The following is a 24,329-nucleotide window of genomic DNA, read 5'->3' on the forward strand; positions in this document are numbered from 1 at the left end:
AACTACTAGTGTTTGTTTATTTATGAGGAAAGCCATTCACAGGCAGTTTCCCATAGATTTTCTAACTTAATCAAACCCAAAGAAATAGGATCTAAACAGCAAAATAACACCACTAATTTTGTTTTGCACTCCTACCCTCTGAGACTTTCAGAAAATTGGATACATTTGGTCCATTTTGCTTTATACTGCTCACAGTGAAATCAGTAGATAGGTATCAATGCCTTATATAAAGGAATTGTCTCTTTTGCTGCAGTTCTATCTGTAGCAACTTTGTGAAGAATAGTAATGAGCTCGTGGGTACAGGTTTGGGGACCAAGTAATTTTTTATTAATAAAGGATGAATTGCTTTAAAATCATTAGCTATTTTAGGAATGGTTGTTTAACATTTCAATCCAGCTGCACTGTTATAGAAGAATTATGTAATGCTTTCTATTATCTGCTTTGAGAGTAGCACAGTTTGCAAAACTGATGGATTCTGTGTGTTCTGAGATCAAACCAAAATTTCAGAATAATTTATAGCATTTAATAATCTGTGAACATCATAGCTGAATATTATCATTGTATGTTGTGTTTGCTGTGAGCTTGCAGCTGTGATGGCCAAGGTGCTTTCCAAGCAGCAAGAATGACTTCTTTTTTGATGAATCTGCAAAATTTGTATTTAAATAACAGCTGTAAATATTACATCTGAGAGCTCCCTTAGTTGTCTTCTGTGTTAGAGTGATAGCTTTATTAAATGCTGAGTGTAAACATTAAAAAAAATTCTAGAGGGAAATGATAGGATGGTATGATGCAAGGACATCATTATTAAGTTATGTTGTTGCCACAAGCAGGCAAGAGAAAGTGATTCAGATGTCTGATGCCTCTCTGCGGAGTCACTGGCAGGAGTTTGGGAGGAAAACTACCCTGGCGTCCCAGCTGCAGTGCCCCTGCGGGACAGTCTCCTGCCTCATGCTCCCTGTGGGAGGAGAAAGGGGCACCGGTCAGGGATGAAGGTCAGTCTGTACTCAGTTACACCCACTCCCCTACAACTGTGCACAAAGGGGGAGAGGGCTGAAGGAACCCTGGGAGGATCTCCTTGCCTCTTTGGCTGGGGATGTCTCCTCCAAGCTAAGGACCCTTGCAGCTACAAGTTGTGCAGCTTGTCAAAACCTGCTCTGGGGCTTGAGCCAAACAAATTTTGTAAAACAGTGAGGGTCTCTGAGCACGGGTGTAGCTTCACTCTCTCCCCTGAGAACACAAAAATGCCGGAGAGTTGTAGCTCCAGCACATACTTTGTAGAGCCACAGTGAAGGAAATGGCTGTGGGTCAGATGGTGCAATACTAAGAATGTGGGAAAGCACACATAGTATAGCTTCTTGAGGTGATCAGTGTAATTGGAAAAAGACCTTTGTTTTGAAAGGCATTATGGAGAAACACTTTTTTACTTTGCTTTGAGCCTGACTGTAAATACACTATTTTGAACACTGAACCCTGTTGCAGTACCTTCTGTGGGCTCATCTCTGTGACAGTAAAAATGAACTTCAGAAGTCTTGTGAGAGGGAGGAGAGCAGAGGACAATGCTGGGCATACACAAAAAAGTCAAAGGTGCTGGTCAGGAGTCTGCAGCCTCCCAGAGGGGAAGATACTGGCCATCATTTGGGGGCAGAGATAAATGCTGCTGTTGTAGAAAACAGCTAGATGGGGAAACCTCAATTTGAAACAAATCCTAAGTACTTCCATTTCCCACTGACTTATTCTGACATGACATCAAATAAAGATCACAAGCCCAAAGTCAATATGTTTGCTCAGACAGAATAATTCCAGTCAAACAATACTTGGTGTCAGGAATGACAGTATCACTTACACCAAAATCAGGAAAACAAAGACAGACATGCTCATGGACCTAACAAGGAGAAAACCCCTCTTTGTTCAGCCCTCTTAGTATTGAACATGCTTGTAGGAGCAAGCCTTTTTTTTTTTTTTTTTTTGTAACAGAAGTCAAAATTTCTCACGAAATTATGGTCACATGATCTTGTGCCTATGTAACGTGAGGGAAAGCCTAGGAAATCCCAAGACTCTCCTGCACCTCCTGGATTGAGCAAAATAAAGCACTAGGAACCTGACTCAGAGATCACCAAAATTACCAGGGGCCAAGGACCACAGTAGCATGGGAAGATTTTTATTAATAGATTCTATGCCCTTCTATGTCCCTGTATTGCCAGCTCTGAGCACTGAATTGTTATTAATCCCTAAAAGATGCTGGAATAACTTAAAATTCTTAGCTAGGAAAATTAAGACATAATGGTTTTATTTACCCTGGCATCTGCCATAAGAACCACAGCTTTCAGGATTTATGTATAAACTTTTTCCTTTTCATCCATGAGGCTGATTTTTTTTCTTGATTTCAGTCAAAATGATAATCTCAGATGCTAGTATGATTTTCGATGTTACCGTGACAGTGCGATTGGTATCGCTTCGAATCAATTTCCAGCAGCCTGTAAACGGGGCTGAATGGATTCTCCAAAAGAAAATTTGCTCTGAAAAGTAAGTGGAGACCTGCTGTCAAAAACCCAGCGGGTGCCGGTTCCACTGCAAAGCCAAACCAGGCGAGGCCAGGCAAGGACCCCCGCGCTGCCGGAGCGGCCGGGAGAGGGAACCAGCCGGTTCAGCTTCACTCTCCGAGCAGCCGTGGCAAATCTCAGGAATACAAACGCTGTTGCCCGGAATCGCGCTTAGGCTTAACTAACTCGAACACAGTGTGAGCAGCAGGACCCGGGGTGTGTGTCGGTGCGGGACCAGGGCCCGGTGGTCCTGCTTCGGCGAAGGTTCCGAAAACCCGCGGTGGGTTCCCGAGCGCAGCGGAAGGGCGCTGGGATGTCTCAAGGAAGCACGAGCACCGCCTCGCCCTGCCGGGAGGGTATTCCCCGTGCAGCGCCTCTCTGCCCCGGGGCTGCTGCGGGACCCCGCCCCGGCGCTGCGGGCCCGCATTGGCCGCGGGCGGCCCCGTGAGCGGCGCCGGGGCGATGCGAGCCCCGCTGCCCTCCCGGGCGCGGGCCGCTCCCGGGGCCGGCGCTTCGCTCCGCTCGGCCGCGGCGCTGGCGGCGAGCGGGTGTTGCAATAAATGCGTATGTCTGCGGCACAGCCCCGGGCGGCGCGGCGGGCTCCCTGTCCTCCGGGGCGGCTGCGAGCCCCGCCGGGCCGGCCCGATGCGCGTCCCCTCCGCCGGGGCCACGTGCTGAGCGGTGAGCGGGGGTCGGGGTGGTCCCGCCCGAGGGAGACCCGGGTTCGGCCGCGCAGCCGGGGCCGGCGGCCGGCACGGGGAGCCCCGGCGGTGTATTGTTCTCCCTGACAGATAACGTGATCTCGGCCAGGCGAGAGCGAGGGGGCGGAGGGGCCGGGGGAGGGAGAGAAAGGAAGCGCGGGGAGGGGAGGGGGCAGGAGGATCCCGCGTCCTCGGAGGAAATTCTCAGGCCGGGAGGACGCGCGGCTTGCGCACGGCAAGCCGGGACTGGCTCTCCTGGGAGTTCCCTCGGCGGGGAGGGGGAGGGGAGCGGCGATCTCCGCCGGCGGGGAGAGGCCGCGGCTTCGCCCTGCGAGGCCCTGCCTCCTCGGTGCGCGCCCTCCCCGCCGCGGGGCTGCCGCGGCTCCCGCCCCGCACGGCTCCCAGGGCGGGCAGCGCCCAGCACCGCGCCCGGGAGCGCTCCCGCCGCCGCGCGGGGGGACCCGGTGACGTCACGGGCGGCGCGCTCCCCGCGCTCGCTCCGCGCTCGCAGCGCTGTAAGTTCTGTTCTGGGAAGTGGTGCCAGGAATAGCCCGGCGGAGCCGCCTGCAGCGCGGAGCGCTCCCTCCCGCCGCGGCCAGGGCGGGCTGCGGCTCCCGGGCCTCCGCCTCTCCCCCGTGCAACACCAGCCCCTCCGCCACTGTCAGGGAGATGGTGATGAGCCTTTCCAAAAAGAGGGAGAGGAATGACCTGCCTTAAGATAAACGCGTGAAGCGGGCGCCCCTTGGCCGCTGGAATATCTCTGTCTGTCTTTATATATAAAGAAGCACCGCGAGCCGCCTCACTCCGGGCGAGCCCTTAGCAAAGGAGCAACACGAGCGCCCGGCGGGATCGGCAGCGGCAGCAACAACAACAACAAGGGCACCGGGAGGGTTTCCCTCCTTCCTCCTCGGTGATTTCCCAGGTGAGCAGCACCGGCTGCTGCGGGCAGCCCCCTCCTCCTCCCTGCCCGCCGCTCGTCCCCTGTCACCGGCACCAGCTGACAGCGGCGGCGGGGCGCGGGGCGCCGCGGGGCTGGGGTCGGGCCGCGGCAGGCAGGGCGCTCCGCGGAGCGGGGCGGTCCGAGGCCGGCGCTCCGAGTGCCGCCCGGGGCTGCGGGGGTAAATGGAGGGCAAGGCGGCGGGAGAGCACCAGCGGGGGAAGCCGGCGGGGCTGTAAAACCGCCGGACCGGTAAGTCACCTCTGTGGCGGCGGCTCCGGGCGCCGGCAGGCACCGGCACCGTCCCCGGGGCACCGCGGCCGGCGGCCCTTCCCGCTGAGCCGACGCAGGAGGGGGACACGGCGGGGACAGGCCTTTGTCGGTGACACGCCGTTAGGAAATGTGGGGAATACCCGGCTTGTAAGTGTATGCAGATGAGGAGAAGGCTGCCTTGCGTAATCCCCTCCTGCGGCGGGGAATGGGCATGGTCACCGCCGGGGAGAGGCGCCCGCGGGGGGGCCGACCCGACGGGGCTCTCACCGCGGCCTCCGGCGCCCCGGGAGCGGATGGGGGGGGCACCAAGGCAGGGGGGGCGCCCGGGGCCACCCGGCGCGGCGGAGGGCAGGGCGCTGGAGGTGGCGGAGGTGGGCAGGGGATGAGCTCCGGCTGCCATCGCGTCCCCGCGGGGGTGCCGGACAGGGGGGAAGTGCGTGTGTGTGCGGGGACACCCGGCACCGCGCCGGGGTGCGTGTGCGGGAGTGCGTGTGCGCGCTGCGCCGCGGTGACTGTTCCCTGAAGTGGGTGGGACGTTGGCCCGTTCCGGGAATGTTCCATGACGTGTAAACGCCACAGGAAGGGGGTTAACGAGGGGCTCGGCCGGGGCCGCCGCCGGGTCCCTCCCTTTCTCCCTCCCTCCGTCCCCCCGCCCGCCGGCGGGGCTGCCTCGGGGGCCGGCGGGGGCACGATCCCTTATGTAATGCGGGGTACGTGTGCGGCCGGCGGGGATTATGTAAGCGGCACGTCCGCGCCTGTCGCATAGGCTATCGCATAGGGTACACCACCGCACGCCGGCTCCGCGCAGGGAGGCGGGCAGGGGCGGCGAGCTGCCCCGCCGCGGCCCCGCCGTGTCCCCGTCGTCGGGGTCAAGCGGCGCGGGGGAGGCGGGGGAAAGCCCCGGGTTATCCCGGGTCATGCCCCGCAGCCCGCCCCGACCTTCCTGCCGGGGGCTGGCGCGCCGCACGGCCTTCCCCTCGTGAGAGGGAGCCCGAGGCGGAGGGGACGGAGGGCGGCGGTGTCCGGGCTCCAGGGGCTGGGTGTCCCCGAGAACTCCGGCCCGCGGGTGCGGAAGCGGCGGGAGGCCCCGCCGCCCCAGCGCGCCTGGCCCGGGGTGCCGGCCGGCCGCCGGCCAGCACGGCTTGTCTCCGTGGGCAGGCGGCCGGGGCTCACCCCGGGACAACGATAAACCTCCGCAGAGCTTAATTTCCCGGAAAACGGCTCTGTTTTTCTTATTAGTTGGCACTAATGGTCAAACTTCTTTTTTTTTTTTTAATATGATAGTTGCAGAAATGAAACTTCTGCTGGAAAACGAAAGGCTTGGGATTTTTTAGGCAATAATTCTTAAAAACCTTTTTAAACTAAAATAATTGAAATTCCAGTGAGTTTCAACAGAAATGTTTAGCTAAATAGTTTCCCTTGTCTCAGTTTAAAGTGAAGCCTACTTTAGTATTAGACCTGTCTGGGTTTGTACATTATTAAGTAATAGAGGGATCACTAGACGTTTTATACTGACTTAGTCAAGGGTGTCACTTCTTCTTTATTTTTTTTTCTTCTAATGAATTTACCCTGAGAATTATTACGAAAGAAGTAAACAAAAGTGGTCAGGGTGTCAAAAGAGAAGCATTGCTGGTCTGTGTTTCTCTGCTTCCCGGAGCTGCGGGTGCGGGCGTGTGTTCGTGCAGCTCCCAGCGCAAGGGGGCTCCGGTCATCATCATCAGGAGTTCTGGGGACACCGGGTAATTAGGGGAATGGCTAGAATAAAGGAACTATTGGTCTAACGAAGTACAAATTCAGTGGGCCCAATTTTAAATTCTGTTGTTGTTGTGGATTACCACTGACTACCAGATGAATTTGATCCTCAGGTTACCCGGGCATGGTGTGGAATCCTCAATATTTTGATAGTGAAGATGATATACAGACATGCTGAAAAAGTGCATCTGTTTTTCAGAGATAGGAGAGTCTCTGCCTGTTAGATTTGCAGCATGTGGACGTATTTAGATAGATGCAGTGTAACCTGGGGGTTATATTTATTTACACTTTGATATTGGATTGCTCCTGATCCTTCCACTCAGGAGATATTTCTGAAACTTCAGGTATGGATTATCTGAAACTTCATTATTTTTTTGCTTTGTTTCATTTCTCAAAAGAAAAAAAGTGTTGTAGAATAGGTTAAGAGGGTTTTTTTATGTGAGTTTTAAGAAGTTTCTACTGTCATCTGCAAATGTATTTCAGCTTACCGTAGTTTTCAGCTGTGCAAAGGCAGCAGTGATGTGGTGCGAAGTCAGTGTGTCATTACTTTTATTGATCAAACAATCCGCATTTTTAATATTTTGTAGTCTGTGGTGTTGATGTTATTTTCCAATGGCTGTTGGGCATAGCAGTTCTATACATCCTGAGCGACATGACTTCTTAAAACCTCGCTGCTATGGATTAGAATAGAATTGAGCAGCACTTGTCCCAAAGCACAAATGTTGAGGACTTTTAATTGTGTATCTAAGTCCAATTGTGTGGCAACAGTGCAGACTGCTTCTTTATAAAGGCAGGTTATTAGATTCTCAAGTGACTAGATTGCCTCATATGTGAGATCTGTTTACAAACCTTCTTGTTACTATGAAGACAAAACAGAGAGCCATATGCATTCATGTGGTCCTTGCTGAATAATGGTACATGTGTCTACTTGAGTGTTTGGCAGTATATCATGTTTAGTTTATGTGGTGGCACCCTACAAGGCTATTCTTTTTTGACTTTTAACTATTTCTAATACCATTGGCTTTACTGAGCTGTGTGAGCAAATTTAGGACCCTAGTCTGCGTGTTTGTAACGAAGCTGGATATTTTGACAGCAGTACATTTATCGTTAAGCATTTTGCCAACTTCTTTGCATATTTATTGATTTAGGTGCATTTTATAAAAAGAACCAAGGTGAATTGCCTTTAAACAGAAGTGAAAGTAACAAGTACCATTTTGTATGTCCCTCTGCTCATCATTTTTGGTCAACAGCAGGGGCAGTTACTTCTAGTGCTTTTGTAAATTAACCATATTGGGTAAGGTAGAGGGAATGTAGGAGCTGTGTGCCTGGCAGAAGTGGTTTACTTAGTTAAATACTGCAATACTTACCCATCAAAGAGAAGAATGCTCGCTATTTAGGAGTATTCCTGTATACAAGCCATAGTAGTGTATAAGTCACAGCAATGTGACTGGGATTATGAAATATGGCTTGCCATCTTTCAAATTTGAGTGTGGTGGGTTTATAATAAGATGTGGTTGGTTATATTGATAATTATCTATCCAGCTCTGTAAGTACAGCTCAGTAAGTACTACTTGCTTGTAGCTGATTCGGCCTAAGAATTGCAGGTGAATTGCCAGAGCTGAGTCCTGACTTCCTCTGTCTTGGGTCCCATCATGAATCAGGCCCATGAAAAGTTAGATCTTCATGTCAGTGGTCTTCGCACAGGGTAGAGAAAAAATGTTTTATCCATTTTACCTCAGACTTTCAGTATGTTGTTTTAAATTATTTGTCCTCCAAGCAGGAGGAATGCATAATTATTATTATTATTCTTACAGGTTAAGGGCTTCAGGAAGAGTTAATTGTTAATACTTTCAGAAGTCGAACAGGAGTGTTGAGTGCAGAGACTGCATACCTTTGTTATTTGAAAAAGGTCCGATAAGTTATGAGGAAACTGCTTTAAAAATTCTTTTTTTTTTTTTTTTAAAGAGACAGTTTATTTTTTCTCAAGATTTCTTAAACAGCATCACTGAAGTAGAATGTTACAGATTAAATATTTTTAAGTTATTTGGCTTTCTCCTAGGTCGTAGTTTAACCATTTGTTTGTTGGAGTTTTTTTTCTGTTTGGTTGGCTGTTTTGACTTTGTTTTTTGTTTTGTTTTTCCTTCAATAGAATATCTAGTTGCTAAAAAAAATGAAGAAACAGCGAAGGGAAGTGTAAGCTAGATGGAAAATGGATAATAGTATTTTTCACATATTCAGTCAGTAATTTGAGATGCTACATTTCAATAAAGTAGCACATAATTATGATAGAACAATGAAAGTTTCAAGCTGGTTGTGCCATTCTGATAGGAAATAGCAGCTTTGTACAGCCTTGTTTCTCTTTTGGGTGCTTAAAATTTTTGTTAAGACTTTGCAACAGCTCCTCTATTTCAGCAGGAAATAATAAAAAGCAGTTCATTGCAGCCATATTTTTCATTCTCAAGTGAAATTAGGACTTGTGAAAATGCTGGTCTGACAGCTTGAGAGAAAAAATCCACTGTAAATAGAAATATTAGAAGTTTTTCCATGACAACCAAGCCCCTGTTTAGACTTTAAGAAATCATTAGTGAAATTAAAGAATATGTTAAGGTCTGGAAACATCTGGGGGTTTAAAAAATCTTTTTACTGAAATAGCAAGTGGGAGGTGCTACGGACATTGTATTTTGCCGTTCTGCTTTGTTCATAGATTAAACAATTGGCTTTACCCTCCCTACTCATTTGTAATAGGTTGTCCCCAGTAAGGTTTGTCCCAGAGAAATCTCTCTTGCAAAGCTATGAGCCTGGAAAAGGTGTGAGAGGATATGGGTGGGGGAACAATCTTATACAGTGTTTCAAAATCCCCACTGTAGAATAAGACATTAAAGTACCATATGCAATTTTGTCTGTCAGGAATCTCTTGCCTTTGTTTATTGTCTTGTGATTAAATTCTTGCCATCATTCACATGGTCTAAACATAAGAGTTTCTTTTTGCTCTGAGGAAGTATTGTGGATCCTGGGTGCTTGTTTTCATTTGTCCTTCAGGCACACTCTGTACATCTGCAAAATGGTCACTCTGTTCTCAGTATGCCAGAGTAACAGCAGTGGAGTGTGGACCACACTGGTGGGGTCACAATACTGCTTATGTGTGTGTATTTCCTTGTTCTGCCTAAGATGTGTGTCTTTTACTGTTTTTTGAACCTGGATATCGCTCGCCTTTTACTTGAATGAGCAAAAACTTGTGCGTGCATTTTCCCCCCCTTCACTTTCTCTGGATGGGAGTCTCAGGGCGTACCTACCCAATAATGTGCCACTTGAGTGGTTTTCTTGAAGTAGTACAGTGCACAAATAAGGATTTAATTATCTGATGTAAATTCCCGTGGTACATGGTTATACTGATATGACCAGTTTGTATAGTGATAATATCCCTTTTTTTCTGAGTTTGTTTATGCACATTCTATCGCTGTCAGTGTAAACTTGGTCTCAGCAGAAAAGTTCTTTCTAAATATTACATGGAAGCCACAAGTAATGTAATGATGTAGTAAGTAATGAGTTTATGGCCACTTCACATACACATGGATTTGTTTTGTTGCACATCAGTTTGTGTTTTACAGAAAATTACTTTCTTGGTTTTTTTTTTCCTTCTATTAGTTGATAGTTCTGCCCTAGTACACTTAAAAAGTCTGAAAAATGCAACTCATGTACAAGAAATTTGATCCTGCACACTCAAAAGAGAATAGTAAAGAATACATCTGTTCCTAAACGTGTTTAGTTGCAACTTAAGTAAGTCATAATAAACTGCTGCAGCTCCACTAAAATCTTTGATTTATGTAAGTTGCAAAAAATGGGGAGGAAAAGGATGTACAGTGTTTTTTGAAAGGCGTGGCTTAATTGCCGTTGTGTCATACAGGAGAAATTCAAGGTTTGACTGCTACAGAAAGTTTCTTTTTCAGGTAGTAGTTTATTGGAAATTCCTTACAAAGAAAAGCAGTTAGGTAATTTGCATGTATAGTTCAGTTTAATAGAAAAGTGAAAACTAGGGGAAAGAATGGGAATTGAAATTACAGTGTCAGGTGACATTTTCAAAGTAATGCAATAAAGTAGAGTTTGACCTCCTTCATAAGAAAATACTCATAAAAAATGAAGCAGAAAAAATTCCAAATTGTTTTCTGTAGTTTATGGTGAGATTTAGACTTTTGTGGCTACAGAGAATAGTATTCCCTAAGAAATGTAAAAAGCTGATAGAAAATTCTAACTGCACAGTGTAAGATATGATATAAAATCATTGAATTTTTTTGAAATAATAATATTTATTGAGCAGTTTTTCTGTAGAGCAATATCTGTGCTTAGGCAGAAAGGAGGTCTAAGTTTAAAAAATCTAGTGGCACAGGATTAAAGTTATCAAAATTAGTCTCATTAGACAGTGGGGTTTTCTTGCACCTTGGTGTGGTTTTTTGTAGTTTTTGTTTGTTTAAATAAGATAAATGTCCTAATCTCTGTATTTATGTATTTTGTGTTTGTAGCTTGCATGAAAACAAAACATGCTTGGTGTGTCAGGAAAGAATAGTTTGAAATAATAACTGAGGTTATCCTTCCTTGACAACAAGACATGACACTATTTAGTTAGAGCAAAAACTATTTAGTTTAGGCCAAAGTCAGTATTCAACAGAGTCATAAGTTGCTGGCCTCTATTAGCAGTCTTCATAGGTCAGTGTAGTTCATTTTGAGTATAGTCTGCTTACAAAAGTTCTAAAAGTATGCAGAGTTTTACGTTTCTTGTCTCTTCAAGACAGCTAAAATAAATAGTTCAGTTAGCTGAAAAATAATATCTTTATTTGCTCTTAACTGTTGTCAATTTTTGTGGGGACTGGATGTGATTTTCTTTCTTCCTGCACAAGCATTAGCAATGAAGAAGAGACGCCCTAGAGCGTAGTGCAGGCCCGTGGTTCACTGACACCTCTGCATGCTGACTGCTCAACCGAGCTCTGTGTGACACCTGTGAAACGCTGATTCATCTTGAGAGTTCAGTTTCTAAAACTGTTTCGTTAATGTTTTAGAAAAGAAAATCAAGTGCAATGCAGGGTCTTCCTTAACAGTAGAGATGGACAAATGTTGACTTTTTTCCCCATTTCAAATCAGTTATGTTTATGAATGTAATTTCTGAAACTGCTTGTGAAAAGCCTTTTAAGTGCATTTGTCTGAAGTAAAATAGTTCTTTAGTGAAAAAGGCATTTATCTTTGGCAGGACATTCATAGACTCCTACAGCCAAATTCCCTGTCCTGTGTAAGTCAATAAAAGTTTCTACAGTTTAGTAAAAATAGCATTAAACTATCAACTATGAGACTATAAAGTTGGACATCTTGCTGCTGTTTTGATATGATAATCTGTTTTGATCACCAGGTGAGGCTGTAATACTAGGCTCTTTGAGTAAAGAGATTTCACTTTAAAATCTCTTCAAAGCTATGTGAATTTAATTTCTTCCAACATTCTTAGTAAATTCGTGTCAAACAAAACTTGCGGTCTGTATAATTTTATGCTTGGTCCTGCAATATTAGCAAAATCCCTTTAAAAGTTAGTGAATATTTTCACAGAGCTGCTTGGCTAGAATATTTGATTTCTTAAGGTTTAAATTATGGATAAGCTACATGTATTTAATTTGTGAGGTACAGTTGAATTTTGATACAGGCTTAGCTAAATGTTACTGATACATCTGAAGAAATTTGTTGTAAGTATAAGGGTAAGAGGAGGCTTAGGAGGGAATGATGTTAGTGAAATACAAACTGACAGAAAGGTATTTTTTTTATAGCTAGAGTGATACCAAATACTGTGTTGCTACCTCTGCAGTTGGTTTTTATGGTGGAAAATGTTGGGATCAAGAGGACAGTGAAGTTAGTCCAGTAAGTCATCTGTCATGTTTGATATGTCATATATTTTTAATCTCTGATTTACCTAATTACTAATTAAGTACACAAATTGTGCTCATCTTTGACCTAATTCATTGTAGTGAGTCATGTTAATTATTGGTGAAGAATTTCATAGTCAGCCACGCATTAGTAAAACTACTCAATGATTTGGAGTAATTAGTAGGGCAATTTTGAGTCAGCTGTTTTTTCTAAACAAGTAAGGTTGTAAATTGGAGCAGATATACAGTAGTATGACGGCACCTTTCTTTGGTCTGATAGGACTTTGGTCTGTGAAATGTGGGGAGGCAGAAGGATGACATACAATACCTTCATTTTCTTTGCTTTGTTTTTTAGCTCAGCTCGTATAGTTGTTCAGTGATTCCATTAAATTAGAGATGTCTTTATGGAAAAAAATTTAACTGGTTTGTATCTTATGAACAGGCTTGAAGGAGAGGTGAGAAAGTAATAGAGAAGGGAATGGAAGCATATCAGGTCTTCCAAATTTTTCTTTTGGATCAAGGATGAGATGCGTTTACACGTCACCTTGGAAATGCTTGTTTTGCTTCTGGGTTGTACAGATTTCCTCATCCAAGGCTGATAAACCTGAACCCCCCATGATGGGAGGCTGGACTGGACACATTCACTTGTAAAACATGAGCGCACAGGAAGAACCTTTGCATTAGTTTGGTCTGTGTCCTCTGTGTGATGCTTTATAGTGGTGTGTCCAAGGTCTTTGCTCATTCTTCTGTAGGAACAGTGAAGTTGCTTGCAGTAGATGTACCCTGACTTTCCTCCCCTTGCTCCCCAGGTCACCTGTGCATGGCAGGAAAGACACATGGGGCGATGGAGTTCTTTTATGCACACCTCTCCAAAACTTCAGTGCAGCACATTTTCCACAAATGGAATGAATATGAGAGAAACATTTTAATTTTCTTTCTCTTTCTCACTCACAACCTTATTAATTATAGAAGAAAACAGGGTTGTTAAATACACAGTTTTGGATGTATGCTGGTTGAGGATGAGGTTTAGAGGGGAAGATCAATAAGATGGGGAGGGGAGGTTTGAATATGACTAACAGTGGATTATAATTGCCTACAGGAAGTTATTTTTATCAGATCGAGTGTCCCTCTAACCTACAGAATTTTAGTAATACAGTCTTTAGAATCCCTGTCCAGTCTCAAGTTGTACAAGCATGTGTGGATGAGTAGCTATGGAAGGCACATACAAGGATAGAGTGGTAACATCCTCTGACTTCCGACTTTGACATCTCCACAGATAGCTTGCACAGAGAATATGATGCTTTTTATCTTGCTCAGTGCTTGAAGGTATTTATTTTTACGTTTGCTTATGCATGGTTTTGATTTAATTTATTTGCAGTACCATTTGATCCCAGTCAATAGTTCAACCCACTTAACTAGCAAGCAGGGGAATAAATGAAACTAATTTTGATTCTCTTTTTCTCAGTCAAGTGGGTTTTCTGGTGAGCCAAAAGTGTAATAAATACATTTGATAGCTGTTTACAGATTCACACACTAGAAAACAGAGAGCTGTGTTTCAGTTTCCTTGCCTGATTCAGACAGTGTCACATGCAGGTGATGGGATTATACTTGTCTTTTTATCTCAGACAAAAATGTATTTTTTTTTGGCTCTGCTTTGATGCTTTCCCATAAAAATCAACATATTACAGCAGAAAATGGAGGAGGTTTACCACAGTGTGTGAGGAAATATTTAAGAATGCCTGTCTAAATATATACATCCAGACTCATGTATGTATACGTGATCATAACTTTTACCTCTAGTCATGTTCTGTCTCCTTCATAGTACAATATACCTGGAATAATTTCATGGTTGGAGGTCTGGCTTGTTTGTCACTGGGAGGAAGATTTGTCCTGGATTCCGCATAGATTCAACATCTGCCGTTGGTTAACTATCAAAGAAAATGTTTTAAATAAATAAATTTATTTGAATTACTTATGTATGATGGTTTGCATTTATTTTACACATGTCTATATAGATGCATATATATAACCACATTTTGTTGAGAAGGTAAAAAATCTTACTAGTTTTCAGTGAGGAAGTGCTGTGGTCTCACTTTGGTGGGTGTGTATCAGAATCTGCCCAGGGTATCTTTCTAAAGTGTTATCCACTGCTTCTGGTGCTCTGCATCCAGGAGGATGCAGCAGGATCAGTAAGTGAGCGTGGCCCCATTTAGCTGCCTGTGACTGACTCAGCCAAGGTCATGTCTTGTTGGACCACATAAAGATATTTGCCTTTAAGCTGAAGCACTTTGAGTTCCTTTTACATCCTCATGTTTCTGAAGGACATGGTCACATCACTCTGTCTGCTCAGAGGGTGAAAGGGTCATTCCCCAAGCCCTGTCATCAGTGGTGCCTGACACTGACCCTGCCTGGTGCTTACTGAGCCTTGCTCCTCTGGTGGGATGCTCACCTCCACACCAGGGCTGAACTGGTGGTGCCAGCTCTCACAGTTGTAGGGAAGTGACCAGAAAGTCAATCCATGAGCAGGCTACACATGCAAAGAGGTGATGGAAATCAAAGCTGTCCTAAAAAGCATTTGCATGGTCCCAACACGGATCTTGCTGCTGGACCTTCACTTTCTCTGGAGCCAACACAAAACCGTCTTGCTCTCATCTCACAGTTTTCTAATCAGTGCCTCATATCTGAGAAGATGACACCAAACTGTGCCCAGCACAGCTTGTGACACCATGTGAACTGCTTTGTCTCTTGTGAATATAAGGAAAAATCTGTCATTTTGGATTGTGTCCTGACCAATAAAAGTGCAGAGTGGGAAGTTGTTATTGAATTTGATTTTTTTTTTCATGAGGCCAGGATTTTGCCATCGGCTGTAGATAGGACTTGTACTGCTGAAATAGTGCTCCTCGTGACTGTCTCAGCCTATAAATGGAAACCTTCAGCATGCAAGGTTTGCTTTTCATTGAATAAAGTGACACTAGGTGAGAAGGTTGGAAAAACTGTCTACACGGAAACAGCCTCTGGATACTTCAGGCAGAGAAGACTTACAACAAAAGGCACTCTCAACAGAAATGATCTTTAAATTGCCAGATGGTATAAGGTCTTCTAGAAAAAAAAAGATACATTATGTACCCCAAGGTGCTTTCATTGCAATTTGAATATAAAGTACATGAAGTCTTCGGTGAAAGTGCTACAACTGACTGGCTTAGAGCTGTGGTTTTAGTTATTTTTTTGTTATTATTTGTAGTTATAACCCAGCTGAAAAAGGAAATTGCTTGGAGCCAGGGCTGGATATTACTTGGCCTTTGTGCTTCTCTTCCCAGTGAAATCCCATAATCTGGTTTTGGAATTATTAAGATGTGAGAAACTTGCATATAATTTCGGTTTGCGTATGATGTCCATTTTTATTTTTATTTTTTTTTAATGAGGTCTGATGCTTGCTTATTTCAAGTGGTCTATTTCAAAGGTTGTTTTGGTTGTTTTTTTTTTGTTTCTGGTATGGTTCAGCATAAAATGAAAGCTAAAACAATATATGCTAAAGGTTTGCATTGTTCTAGTGTGGTGTTTCATTCTTGGGTACTCTACCTGCCCTATGTATCTGCTTCTTCATCTGTAGCCCAGTAGCGCCAAACTGAATTAGGTTATCCCTGGTAATGGAGTTTTCCTTTGCCCTTCCCCATTTTTGGATGTAATGTAAAATAAAATCTGGTATCTTGTATGATGGGTGGATTAGAGGGGAGATTTTTTAAACACTACAAACAAAATAGAAAAGGAAGAGGAAAAAGCCTAGTTCAAGGAAAGCTTATGACATGATTCTAGAATGCATAACCCTGGGCAAAAAGGGCCAGTTATTGGAGTAGTTCTTGAGTAACCTAATTGTGTGATAAGGATCCTTGCCTGTTTAAGTTGTTGTTGGTTGTTGGAAATATTCCATTTCTAAATTTGTGCCTTCTTGCATACCCTAAGGTATGTGTACAACTCACTGTAATTGCACAGTTTATTATTTTATTAATGAGAACTGTGATAATGCATTGGCTCATTAATTCCCTCCAGTCCAGGTACAGTCTCCTAATTGCCCAGGGCTCTGCAATTCCATCTTTTGTTCTGGGGATGGTGACAGGGAACACAAGCAAATTCTCTATGAGCATGGTTTACAAAACTCAGACCTTGCCCTAAAGCCCATGTTTTGTCTGATAGTGCAACCAAAGTCTGGGAAGGCCGGATACCTTTTAACACACATAATAAATAACAATAAAAGCGGCGGAGGAAATTCTTTCTGGATAATACTGAGTACCTGAGACTTTGCCAGCTGAAAGGAGAGGGCTGCACACCTTACTTGGCCTTCTTAACCATAACACCAGAGCACCCCTTAGCACTTCTTTGATCTGGGTCTCTCCTGCCTCCTCTTAGCCCAAGTGGCTGAAGGCGCTCACTTCATTAGCTGCAAGGCACACAACAGTGAGCAAGCATCTGGCATGCAACAGCAGCTCCTGCTCTTCATGTGCCTCAGGGGCAGCAGGCGTGCTGGGGTGCCTGTTCCCATGTTCTGGAAACTGTTTCTGTTTGCTGATCCTAGATCCACAGAACAAGAGAAGGGAGCAGCAGCAGAGGAGGTGTGGTCTGTGGAGCAGTCGGGGAAATCCAGTGTGCAGTGTCTGTAACTCTGGAGACAAAACTTTCCCGTAAACCCATGGCGAAACACCACATCCTCAAACAAGCAGCGCTTGCTCCGCAGCGCGGCCCAGCTTTCCTGGTATGCTGTGAACCTCTGACCCTGGGGTTGCAGCATTTGGGGAGCTCTCTGAGGACCTTGTGGCAGCCCGGGTAACCCCAGCCCACAGCATGGGGGGATGGCGATTCCCACTGAGCGTATCTCAGCCTGCCTCCTTACTGTGGTGGCTGGTACAGTTTTCCACAGCTCTGAAACTGCTCATTACAGAAACTTGGCTCTTCTACAAGAGCTTTTCATAGCTGTAGCCCCTGTGGCTTGATGCAGCATGCTTTTCTGGAGGAACAGATGGTATATCACGTAGAAAGTTACGGTATTTTTGTATCACTGGTTTGTATTTATTTATGTCGCTCTTCATCTTCCTCTCTTTTTTTTAAGGTGCATATAGGCCAAGTGCAGAACTTGGAATCAGTACTGGATTTGCCTTGGATATATTCAACTTTATATTTGCGTATGAGTGCGGCACTTTACACTGAGCAGGGTGTGCTCTCTGAAGTTTTAGGGAACAGATTTTCATCACTCGGATTGAAATTAGTTCAAAATACTGCAAGGGGAAAAAGGTATTTTCCCCTTAGAAGTAAAAAGATCTTTAAAAGAAAAAGTTAATGTCTTCTTAAACAAGTGTTGTACTCACTGAAGTATGGTTTAGTTTTTAAGTCAGTAGATGTGTTTTCTGTATCTAATATTTGGGTTTTTTTTAATTGATATCATCTGGTCAATTTGAGTAAAAATGCTATTCCCATGAGAAAAATATTTATTCTAAATATTATTGTTGCCTAGGATCTTGTTGAATTCATGGCATACAGCAGCAGTCAAGTTGATTTAATATTTTTAACATTTTTAACATGTTTCCTCTTTGTTTCCATGAAAGCAGTTTAAATAATTATTTTAAAAATTGCTTTTGGTTTCTGGAAATTAGGTTACTTATTGTTGAAAACTTCAGGTTCTTAAACATGGGTTTCAAATCTGCTTTGTCTTGATCAGACATTTGAAATAAAATATAAATACTTGAAGCCACTAAATAAGGGCCTGCCTTTTCCCCCACTTAGCTTCCAGGATTTAATGTGTTTTGCCCAAAGAATCTCCATAAGCCATTACTTATAAAAGATAGTTGTAATCACAGGGTTTTGGTACCACTTAGCCAAATCAGTTTATATATTAACTCCTAATGTGAATATCTATATAATTATATATTTAGATGTGTATATATTATTTTGTATCTATACATTCACACAGGTACAAGTGTGTGTGTATATATGTACAGGCACTCCACAGACACAAATACACTCCCACACGATGTCTCTGTGGACACTCACATCTGCACTAAATGGGATCATCCCATTTCAAGTTTAATGTTTTCATCCTAAACCAAATCCTTACCATATTATCGGAATGTTCCTCTTGGCAATGTGGCATTTTCCCAGTAGCTTCTGAATGGGAGGGCGGCTGCTCGTCCCCGTGCCTGAGGACCCCCTCAGCTACCTGGCATGAGAGACCAGTGCTGGTGGCAGTGTCCTGCTGGGGCAGAAGAGCATGGCATTGGGCATCTGAGTGCAGTAAATGAGGAGACAAAATGATGGGGAATACTTTGGGAATTTCTAGTTGCTGCCACTGCACTGGTGGTTGGATCGTGCCCATCAGCAATGGGCAGACTCTCCTCCTGCATTCTGTGTATTTAGGCTGAACACCAGGTTCACAGTGAAAAGCAAGCCTTCCCTGCCTCCACTTCTGTTTTTTGCCACACATATTTTGAAGATAAACAATGACCTGCTATCAGGTGTTTTGGCAGCTTGGACTTTGTCATCTTTGTTTGCCTTGTTTTTGTTGTAAAATTGTTGCAGGATATTTTAATTATCTGCTTGTAGGATCATTTGAGAGAATTCCATTAGGGATGTGACGATTCAACAATAAAAAATTTCCAGATAAAGGCTTTTCCACTTGCATTTAACTTCAAACGTAAGTGAAAGAATTATTAAAGCCTTGTACATAATTTGAATTCCCAAATGATACACTATAGTGGCTTTTAACACTATAGTGTTAAAAGTATTGCAAGGATGGGTTGTAAAGGGTAAAAGTGTAACTGTGTTTGAGTTGTTTTCCGTATGTATTTGTACCTACCGAAACCAATATCTGTTTTGGAGTGGAAAGGCAAGTGTTTTGATTAGCGTAGCGAGGGAAGTGTCAGTGAGACCAGGTCACAGTTTGCATCTGTCTCTTTGCTGTAAGTTTCAACTTTTTAATGAATAAAACCCAATACAACAGGTGCAGCTCTTTTAAAAATATTAGGATCGTATTTGGATCTTGCAGAGAGCATATTCCACTTTCTCACCTCAAACCATGGCAGAGATGGCTTAATACTCTTTGTCAACTAATGGAACAGTAAGATGTAATTACATGAAAATTAACTCTCAGGACATGGATGGGTGTGTGAATCCACTGCTGCTCCTTGTTATATTCTGTGTTCTTTAGCAGACACTGTATTGCAACAGGCAGACATAGATGTGTGCAAAAAGCCTGTCATGATATGGCACGGCAGTGCCTGGTGGTTGCACAGCCTGGCCCTGTGCTGCTGCTGTGCCATGCACCACTTGTCTCAGTATGGTCAGAACTGCTTATTTTTTATATTGAAAAGAGTCCTAATTATTAGAGCCACGTTGACAACCTTCAGGGTTAGGTTTTCAGGCTAAGAAACAAGAAGCAGTCGAGTTTTTTTCATGCTACCTGACAATGAATCTTAGAGATAAGTTACCTTTGGAAAATTTATGTCTAAAGGAAAGGGTAGAAAACAACTAAACCAGCTTGTATCCCTGTAGAATAATGTGTTTCAAAGTATGTCCAAAATGTTTCGGTTATAAATAATTAAAAGATTATATCTGACCTTATTTTATAAAATGAACAGTTTTGGTTAGCTAGTGACACTGCTTATGTCCCATGAAAGGTACAATATATCCAAGATACAGTCTGGTGATTCCCTAGTTTCAGCTCTGTTATAATGAATTACTAGGGCTGAAAACTGGCTTCAGTTCCCAGTGTGACCACAGGGTGGTTATTGCAGAAATAAGGCAAAAATACTCTCTTCAGCTAGTGATGGTGGTATGAGAATTCAGAAGAGCGTTTTCCAAACTCCTTGTAACCTTTTTCACTGAGGTTTATTAAGTACCTCTATTTAAAGAACAGCTTCTATCAAGTGGAGCACTGCTACCCAATGTGTCACATTCGATGTGTGCTGGGACATGCTTATTGTGGAATGACTGTATTTATCACTGTTTTAACATGTTGTTCAGAGGCTTTCAAAATTGGGTCTAGAATGTGTCTCATGAGTGAGAGTGCACTGTAAGCCTGTGCATCCTCTGCCCCAGGAGAGGATCAGCTATAACTGAAGCATTTCCTACAGGTAGTTGTTCAGACTGCACTTTAAAGCTTCCAATGGTGAGTGAAGACTCTGAGACCACCTGAAATTCTGACAAGAATCTCATTTGGATTCTTATCAATGCTTTCCTTATTTAAAGAGTCTTTCTAACGTTTAGCTTAAGAAGGTAGTAATGGTGGGTAGGACTGCAATTCGGATTTCCCCTGTGCTTGCCAGCTGTACTGATTTTCTTACATTTAGATGGATAGCCTGGGTGACAGCTACCAAATGTTGGACATCCACATGCCCCTGCCCAACTTGTGCATCCTCTCCCTTTTCCTTAAGCTGGGACCTCACCTGCTTCAGAAAGACAGAAGCAAATTTGAAAAGAAGCCTCTGTATTCACTCTGCCAGGTTGTCAGCCATATCTGACAAGGGAATCTTGGAGTTTTACCTGCTAGTTGTGCCTCTGATGCATTTACAAAACGTTTTACTTCACAGGATCCAAAGCAATGAAAGGCTTGATTTCCAGATGCTTGCAGAAGTATGGGCTGCAGAAAACAGCTTAGTGCATTTTGATATTGTAGTAATATTTAATTCCACTTCTGTATTTCAGTAAAATTCTTATACAAGCTGTACAAGAAAAAGAAGAGCAGCACGGCTCCTGAGCAAATATTGTTTCTAGTCACATACGATACTTTGCAGCTGAGCCTGGTAACACGCTGCTTAGCTGTTTTGCTATGCAAGTGCAGAGAACACTGTTAGCAATAAAGCCACTGCTGGTTTCTCCTCCAGAACCTCCCTCCTTGCGGTGCATTGGAAATGACTGAACTTTGGCCCTCAATCTGCTGACACCCTGAGGGAGCGTAAGTGTAATGACGTCTTTGCTTGTTTCAGCTGCACAACAGGAAACGCTCGTGGCCTCCCCTTCTTCCTGCTCTGAGAAAGTGCTGCTGCCTTTTTTTTTTTTCCTTTTTTTTTTTCCCCCTCCCTTCCCCTGCAGTCGAGTGGGCTGAGACCTAGTTTCAGGTCTGGGCTTGGCAGCCAGCTGTGGCTCGCACAGGCCCCCACTGCTGCTGCCTCCTCCCCGGGGCAGCCAGTTGCCTCCCTATTGCTCTGCTGGGGTGGTGATGCCAGAAATACCAGCTTTGTAATTTTCTTTTTTTTTTTTTTTTCTCCTATTTTTTACCTCCTGGAGAAGTGACTGAGAAGAGATTACAGTTATGTGGCAATGGCTTGCTCCACGGAGCATGTCACTGGACACAGCTGAGCTGCAGAGACCAGGATGGTCAGGTGATGATTTGCCTTGGGGAGACCTTATGTAGAGGACACACTGTCAGGGGGGCATTGAGGGGTCCTGGAAGATGGTCCCAGTAGTGCTGAATAATGCTGAATATACAGGGCCTGAATGGATTTCTTTGCCTTGCTGCAATAAAGAGGCTGGCTTCTTGCAGAGCAGGAAGCCTGTTTAACCCTCTCTGGCTGCTGCTTTTGCACTTCATAACCAAAACAGGGATGTGAGTAAAAATGGTTATTTGCAAAACACAAGCATTTTGCTGCTACCTCAGGGAGGAGGATTTTATCTCAGCATTGTCATCCAGAACATTAAAACAATACAGCGTTTTTGTGAGTGAAATTGACTGATTCAGTATTCAGCTGGTATTCTCTAATGACTGGGGGGGGGACAGGTCACTTTTAAAAAATAAAACACATATGCACTAGGGAATTTACATATAGTGGCGTGAGAAGCGACACTGAGTAGTCTAGAGTACAGTATCCTGAATTTGAAAGATTTAATTAACTTTGAATGTAAACAGTGCTGGTGCAGTGGCATATTCATTTGTTTAAAGTTGCATAGGCATATTATTTAAGGAGCAGCTTTTGTCTGGGTTCTGTAATAAGCAACTTCTGGATTTACCTCATTAATCTTTCGTACTACCTAGCTGCATAACTGTTGTTTTTAACCAGCTGAAGTTATGTAACATGAATCATGCCTGGCGAGATGCTTGCTAGCAGGAAAAAGCAAGATAGGCAAAGAAATAACGGCGCTCAACCTTTTGCAGAATAGGATATGACTGAGTTTTGAGATGAAATGCTGTGTGTTGGTGCTCCCAGCTGCACAGACAAGGTCCAGCTATTCATTAGGAGGATGTGTCTTGAAACAAAGTCTTGGGATGGGAATGTTTAACAGACAGAAGAGTGAATTTGCTCAGGCGTGAGCAGTTCTTGGAGGGTTTTGTATATGTGCGTGCCAAATTCCCCCCACCCCAACCCCCTACCTTCTTTTTCCTCTGGGATAATAAATGGGAAAATTCCCTTAAATGGGTCTGGTTTCACATGCAAAAGAAAACAACTTGATGAGCTGTGATTGCCCCTGTAAAGTGTTACATAAATCTTTTTCCTTCCTTTTTTTAATATGCCCTTATAGTATCATTAGGCATGTGTGCAACACAACAGTCCTCTGTCTCAAGAGATTTTACAACCAGTTTATGGAAAGGAGAGGCAAGGGATTATATGAATGCATTAGAATAAAAGCAATTGATTTTAAATTAATTTTTCCTTTAATAATATTTCTTTGACAATTTTCTCTGCTGTTACTTGGGCTTGATCTTCAAAGTCATGCTGAGTTGTTAAGCCTGGGATGACTTTTTGCTTTAGTGGCATGCATGCAAATGTTAAATAATAATGCCAGGAAATAAAGGTGAAAGAATAACAGGTCTTCAGGTAAGGAGTAGGAATAATGGTTGTGTTGGAAAGGAATGGTTTAGTGCTCCTGAATTCCCCTTCAAACTGTCCTGCTCCTCATTTTGACCAGATAATTATGTATTTTTCCTTTGCCTTATCTATAAATGAAACAACTGTAAAGTGTGGCATAGGGTTATAAACTCCTGTACTTTTAAATTTTATTGTTATTAACAACAGATGGTTGAAAATGAGTGCTGATGCTAATGGTCTCCTGCCCTGCCTTGTGTGCATATGAACACAGTGGCTGGTGGTGCCTTGGTGCAGGTGACAGCTGAGAGGTTACAGTGACAAGCAGCCTCTGTAAGCCACTGCTGTAGCCATCGGCCGTGCTGATAACCTCAGCATGGAGATGAGGGGATGAACAAGCACAGAGGGAAATGAGTATTTTCTCACACAGGAGGCAGCCAGGTCATGGCTAAGGGATGTCAAAAAGGCGCTGTATAAGGAAGTGGACCATCTTGCTTTTGGTATGTCCTTATTTTCCAAACAAATGCAGGACTTCTCTTGTACTGTCAGTGCAGCATCCTTCAGAAGAAACTTGCTTTTTAATGAAAACTTAAAATAAATTTCAATCTTCTGGAGAATTTCTGTTTATTGTACTGAATTGACTTATAGTATTGTATAGTCACGATACTGTTACAGCAGCAGAAGCTTAGAGCTGAGAATTTAAATAGTGGCACATGAGGACACCAAGACCTTGTAGATGGAGAAAGACATTTTCCTGAACCTGCATGATGAAAACCAAAATTAGAGTTCATCAAATGCTTTCTGTTTCTATCAACTCCAATATTTATTACTTTTAACTCCATAGTGGGTTTTGTTGGAATAATGGTTAGGTATTTTCTGCAGCTCCATGATTTACTTGATGAAGATGAACATTGTGTAGGGACATCATATAAAATTGTTGAGATTTTTGTTGGTACAATTTTCTGTTGTGGCTGCTTAGGAGGGTTTGAGTGTGCTTTACTTGAGTTTCCCTTACTCTTTTTGGATGAGAAGTCCTTGTGGCTTTGTTAAGGGCCATGGCTTGTAAAGCCAGGAGGGTCAGAGGGAGCATCACGGGACCCATGGGAGTTTCCAGCCCTTGTTTCCGTAGAATCAGTGAGAGGAGCACGGCTGCAGAGGCGGTTGTTGTGGCTCCCTGCTGCCTTATCTTGTCAGGTGAGAGCCTGTGCCTGCTGGCTTTTGCTGGGGGACAGCCAGGGGTGGGCTGAGGGCTGATGGGCTGATGGGGGAGGTGAGCTGGAAGTTGAGCTGGTGGGTGAGCTGGGCTGTGCACAGGGTGGTGCCACGGCAGATGAGCACAGCTGGGATCAGTGCCCGTGAGGAGCGAGGGCTGTTCACCACGTGCTGTGGGAGGTGTGGGCTGGCCTTAATTCTGGTGCAATTTCTGTTGAAATCTGTGAGTAGAG

General features: G+C 44.0%; 1 protein-coding gene across 8 annotated transcripts in view; it reads left to right on the plus strand.

Moving 5' to 3' along the window:
- Nucleotides 1-4,024: 4,024 nt before the first annotated feature.
- Nucleotides 4,025-24,329, plus strand: part of HIVEP2 (HIVEP zinc finger 2) — a 134,924-nt gene continuing 114,619 nt past the window's right edge. For 2 of the 8 annotated variants that reach the window (XM_063390238.1, XM_063390239.1), the window contains exon 1: nucleotides 4,025-4,163. The gene's annotated coding sequence lies outside the window, so the exon portion shown is untranslated. Of the gene's footprint in view, nucleotides 4,164-4,395; nucleotides 4,431-5,051; nucleotides 5,162-24,329 lie in introns of those variants that run through there. The other 6 variants (XM_063390240.1, XM_063390242.1, XM_063390244.1 and 3 more) reach the window with 5 other exon arrangements.

Source organism: Prinia subflava, chromosome 2 (genome assembly GCF_021018805.1).
Source record: "Prinia subflava isolate CZ2003 ecotype Zambia chromosome 2, Cam_Psub_1.2, whole genome shotgun sequence".
Taxonomy (NCBI): Eukaryota; Metazoa; Chordata; class Aves; order Passeriformes; family Cisticolidae; genus Prinia; species Prinia subflava.